The 5,789-nt window shown below is 37.2% G+C and overlaps 1 pseudogene; it reads right to left on the bottom strand.

Annotated features, from left to right (window-relative positions):
- Positions 1-3,800: 3,800 nt before the first annotated feature.
- Positions 3,801-4,692, bottom strand: LOC118575018 (annotated as a pseudogene).
- Positions 4,693-5,789: the final 1,097 nt, after the last annotated feature.

Genomic DNA, 5,789 nt, shown 5'->3' with positions numbered 1-5,789 from the left:
TGTCACTGGGCATATGAGTAACACCATCATTAAATATTACTATCTGAAAGATTGCAATTTATATTTAAAGATTCATGAAAGGAAAACTCCAAGTTATAAAACATGACAACACAATTTCTACAAATCAAGTTCTGTCACTCAAAAGTAATCATGCCTTTCACCAATTTAAAGACATGCACATACACACATATACGTTTTTGATATATATCAGAAACTGATAAATACTGAAATGTAATATGATCTCATTTTTCTGGCAGGAGGCATAAAACTGAATTCTACAGAAGCAGAAGTTGAATGCTGGTCATCAGTGTTGGGGCATGGCTCAGGGAAATGTTGGGTTAAGGCTCTATAATTAGGATGCTTTAGAGCAGTTTTGAGGTGATTCTAGCTGAGAGTTTGGTTTTATAGAACTTAGAAAACAAGTTCCCATGGAATTTTTTGGGGGAAATAGGAAGGCTGCAACCATGACTGTGTGGTATGACTGTCAGTCTGCTTGATGGCTGAATCCTGCTCCTGAATACAAAGATGTAAAAAAAAACAAAACAACAACAAAAACAAAAGACAAAATCAAAACAAACAAAAAACCCTCCTGCTTCTTGGATTGCCCTTGTAAATGGTCTTGTATTTAAAACTTCAGCAAGTAAACTAAGAACTAAGCAGTGGTGTGGAACATGGAACAACATGGACTCCATGGTGAGCAGTACACCTCCTATAGAAGTAAAGTGACAGTGGAATGAAAGTTAATAACAGTAGAGGATAAATTAACAGTAGAATTACAGATGAGTTTCAGTAGCACTATCTTAATTACTGACAAGTATCAATGCAAAACCCATAGCTCTCTTCATAAAGAGAGTAAAAGGTAGTTTATTCTGGATCCATTCTGAGTGACCATGACTTACAAATACAGATTTAGGTTAACTCACATTCCATTTTCAAACATGGAAGCAGTTTCAAGAAGTTTTTAAAATAGATTTTATACAGAACAATGTCATAAATCAAGGCAAATTTAAAATACACTGTGAGGTATAACAGAGAGACAGATACATCAAAATGGGGAAGCTTTTCTGTTGGTTTAAGACGCTATCTGATGATGTTATTAATTTAGGGGTTGGTAGGAGGTAGTTGACTGCTAAGATAACAGATTCTAAAAGGTATCATGTTTTGTTTTATTTTTAATTTGTTAGTGACAATCTGTTAGATTTAACACAACTTGGTCAAGAAATGTCTGTTCTGGAGGGCTAATATTAGCCCAAGATAACTAGTCTCCAGACTGGCAATATTTCACTGTCTCCCCAGTACTGAAATTCTAATGTGTCAACAAATCTATGCCCACAGGGCTTCTTTTCAAAAGCTTTCATTTGCACAGTGAAGGTAAAGTGAAAGGAGACTTTGCTAAACATACTTACTATGCTGAATTTTATGGCGACCAAACACACAATGTCTCTGTGTGTACCAGTTTCAAGTCCCCTGATCTAGATGTTATAAATTAGGTTAATGATGACTGTTTTTGTAGCTTAGTGGTAGAATTTTTTAACCTACTCTGTACAAAACACTGGGTACTATTCCTGGCAAGGTGTGGAGGAGGTCCAAGGATTCCATAAAGTGAGATATTCAAAGATTCACAGAAGACCAGAGGGGAACACCTAAGCCCTTCCCTTTCACATGAATTCAGTTAAACCCACAAGGAAGTCATGCGAGGAGACTGTGCAAACAGATTATGTCTCATGTGAATGGATTCTCAGTGTCTTGCCTAATATGGTCAGCTTTAGGCAGAATACAAAAACGTCTTACCTCTTGTCCAGAAACACTCTAGGGCAGAATGATCATATATGAAGATGAAGTTGCAAAAGGTCAGTCGTGTCACAACAGCCTTTCCATCAGGCAATTTCCTGCATACCTTTGACTATATGTAATTATTGACTCCACAGACAGGATCAACCTATTTCTGTAGGTATTTCTGAATGTGAGAGGATGTTCTTGAATGCTGTACCCCAAAAAACAAAAGATTGAAATGTGGTATGAGTTGGTAATTGGGGTGGCCATATACACAGCTACTTCTAAGGCCCCAAAATAATACTTTTATGCTAGCATATGCATAAACTCCTTAAGGAGTGCTCTACTAGGATCTTCATTTCATTTCTTGAATATGTACCCTTCATATGATATGGACTAGGCCCTGATGAAGACAGGGTTGAGGACTGTGATCTTTGCAGTTAAGATGCAGCATACAGCAAAAACAGCAAAACCAAATAAGACAAAGAAAGAGGAAAACAAGAGGCATAGAAAAAGAGGAAGATGAAGAGTCAAATGTGGAAAATACACATAATAGCCTAATATATTTTGTGTAATCTATTGGAAGCCATAAATTGGAGCATCAGCATAGTACTAGGATTATGTCAAAGTAGTCAACACTTTATAAGGGAAATCTGAGAAAAGAGATGATGAACACTGCAGCTTAAGGTTCTCCTCAGTGTGGGATCCTGTGAAGAAAGGATATAAGCATAAAAAATAGAGTTTGGCTGTGGAGGATAAAGGTGAGGATATTAAATGCATTGTAGTACAGGACAATATTCAGCATTTGACAATGTATCTTAAACATGTGGAACCAAAAGAACCAGTCAAAAGCAACAGAAGTACATGGAAATATATGGTAAAAATCAGAGCAAAAATCAAAAGAAGGGAAATGAAAAATATAACACAATTAATAAAGTAATTCCAATCATAATAACTAAATCAGTGGTTTCCAACTTTCCTATTGCTATGACCCTTTAATACACTTCCTCATGTTGTGGGGACCCCAACCATAAAATTATTTTTGTTACTACTTCAATATCTGCAATTTTGCTACTGTTATGAATCATAATATAAGTATCTGTGTTACTGATAGTGTTAGTTGAGCCCTGTGAAAGGATTGTTTGATGCCCAAAGTGGTTGTGACCAACAGGTTGAGAAACACTCACTTAAATTAATCTTGGAATAAATATAACTAAGGAAGTGAAGCACCTCTGTCATGAAAAACTTAAAATCCTGAAGAATGAAATTGATGGAAAAATCCTTGTGTTCATGCATTAGAGTAATTAATATTTCAAAAGAGCTATACTACAAAAAAGGCAGTATATAGATTTAGGGCATTTCCTATCAAAATTTCAATGACATTCTTCATAGAAGTAGAAAATAAATCCTGTAATTCCTACAGAAGCACAAAAGGTCCTGGACAACCAGAGCAAACCTGAACACAAAGAACAGTGCTATAAATGTCATCATACTAGAACTCAAGTTATACTACAGCTGTATTTCAAAGGGTGAGATATTGGGACTAGCATGAGGAGGAGAAGAAGGGGGAACTGTGCTAGGTATCTAAAATAAATAAATAAATAAACAAACAAACAAACAGCATTATGCTGAGAGCAAAACAGAAACAGCCCTCAGGAGACAGAGACCACAAATTCCTGAGTTTAGGCCAGCCTGATATACAGAGCAAGTTCCAGGACAGACAGAGTGACATAGAGAAGCCCGTTCTGAAAAAAAATCTAACAAAACAAAACCAAAAGACCCCCAAAGTCCAATATAACAGAATACAGGACTTGAACACAATTCCTTTAGTCTCAGCGCATTGAATTTGAGAAGAATGACAAAAATAGACACTGAAGAAAAGATCCCAAGGACAACCATGCTTAGAAATTGAAACTTTCTCTATCTCTGTAAAAAATCAACTTCAAATAAATTAAAGAGTGTTGCAATGGAATACCCAAAGCTCCATGAAAGCAACTGTTAGAAGAAAAATAGAGTAACTATGTACTTCATGACTCTGGAGCAGAATAAAGATTATCTGAAGAAGCCTCCCATAACTCAACTAATAATGCCAAGAATTTCCAAGTGAGATTAGGTGAAATTACAAAGGTTTTCCACAGCAAAGAAAACCACTGAGTAAAGAGACAGTCTACATAGTGGGAGTAATTATTTGCTAAGCAAACATCTGATAACAGGATAATATCTATAATATGTAAAGAATTTTTTTCAAAAATACTAGATGTGGGAATTACTACTGAACATGATTTGGTTGGGTCCAAGAGAGCACTCTGGAAGCCCTCAGGATTGAGGGCTTGCCATTTGTTCAAGGGACCGTGACTGGGGATGTATTTGACCCCACAGCCATCAGGAATGAGCCACTTCTCAGCAACCTTATCTTCCAACCCATCTGTATTAAACTTGGTGAAGCCCCATTTCTTTGAGATGTGCATCTGGTGGCAGCCAGGGAACTTGAATTTGGGTCTATAAAGAGCCTCAATCACATTGTCCTTATTCTGCAGCTTGCTGCAGATGGACATGATGACCTAGCTAAGGTGAACTATGGCCACTGTGCCCTGGGTCTTCCCAAAGGCACCATGCACACCTGTCTGGAGATTATCAGTCCCATCACAGGACTTGCTGATTTGGGTGACATGGGAAAGAAGGAGTCTCAATCAAATATGGAAGCCATCCTTGCCACCACTCTTTCCCATGGATTTGTTGGCAGAAATATTGGCAGCCACCAGAGTTTCAGAAGAGAATTGCTCACTATCATCTGACACCATGTAGCCCCAAAGTGGGAATTTATCAACTTTTGCCTTTTTCAGTCCTAAGTCAAAGATGTGGATTTTAGCGACCAGGATCCTGGCACAAAGGAGATTTTGGGGTTGGCTTGTTCTTACAATACCCATGTGGACAGGATCATGGTGGCATGCTAGATCAGTGGTGGTGTGCCAGAGGAAAAGCATATGTAAAGATTTTAAAAATCCTAAATATCAAGAAGTCAATGAATCAAACCAACAAATGAGTTATTTTAATAAACAGACCATTCTTCAAAGACAAAAAGTAGTCTATATGCATGAGAAAAATGTTCAATCAAAATAGCCCTTAAAAAAATTAAAATTAAAACTACATTGAGATTCCATCTCACCCTTGTCAGAAGGGATATCTTTAAGAAAACCGGTAATAGCAAATGCTGATGTAGTTGTACGGCAGAGGCTTAAACATTTTTAATGGAAATGTAAATTAGTCTGGCCATTATTGAAATCTGCATCATGCTTCTCCCAAATCAAAAAACATTCTAATATGTGACCCAGCTACACTACTCCTGCATATATATTAAAAAAAAACCCAGGTCCATATGTCACAATGAAACTTTCACATTGCTGTTTCCTATAGGACTATTCATAAAGTCTAATTTTTAGAATCAATATAAATGTCCATCAGCAAACGAAACTTTAAAGACAACATGATGGACATGAGTGTCCCAGTAAACACCATGTGGATCACAAATGAAAACAAAACATAAAGACATGAAAATGAAGGGGTTATTTTGAGAAGGATGGTGACTGTAGTGAAAGATAAGAAGGCAATGGCATGTTCAGAACATATCACATACATGCTTAAAGTGATGAAAAAATCCACATTAAACCATAAAATATGGGTAATATATACAATGGATTGTATATGGTATATGGGACATATACACAATGGAATGGTGGGGGGAAGAAGTGTATAGCCCAGAGGATGTGGTTTGGGAATATGAGGGATTAGGATGGTCTAGTTATGGGAGGGATAGAGAGGGAGAGCAACTAGGAAGAAATTTTTTTGTTTGTGTTTTTGTTTTTGTTTTTGAGACAGAGTTTCTCTGTGTAGCTTTGGGAGTCTTTACCAGAACACAGTCTGTAGCCCAGGCTGGTCTCCAACTCAAGAGCCAATATGGGACTGGGGAAAGACCTGGTATCAGGGAAGCTCCTGGAAGTCCATAGCAATGACCCTAG

Source organism: Onychomys torridus, unplaced genomic scaffold, assembly GCF_903995425.1.
Source record: "Onychomys torridus unplaced genomic scaffold, mOncTor1.1, whole genome shotgun sequence".
Taxonomy (NCBI): domain Eukaryota; kingdom Metazoa; phylum Chordata; class Mammalia; order Rodentia; family Cricetidae; genus Onychomys; species Onychomys torridus.
The sequence above is the reverse complement of the archived record's forward strand: the minus strand, read 5'-3'. Positions and strand labels throughout refer to the sequence as shown.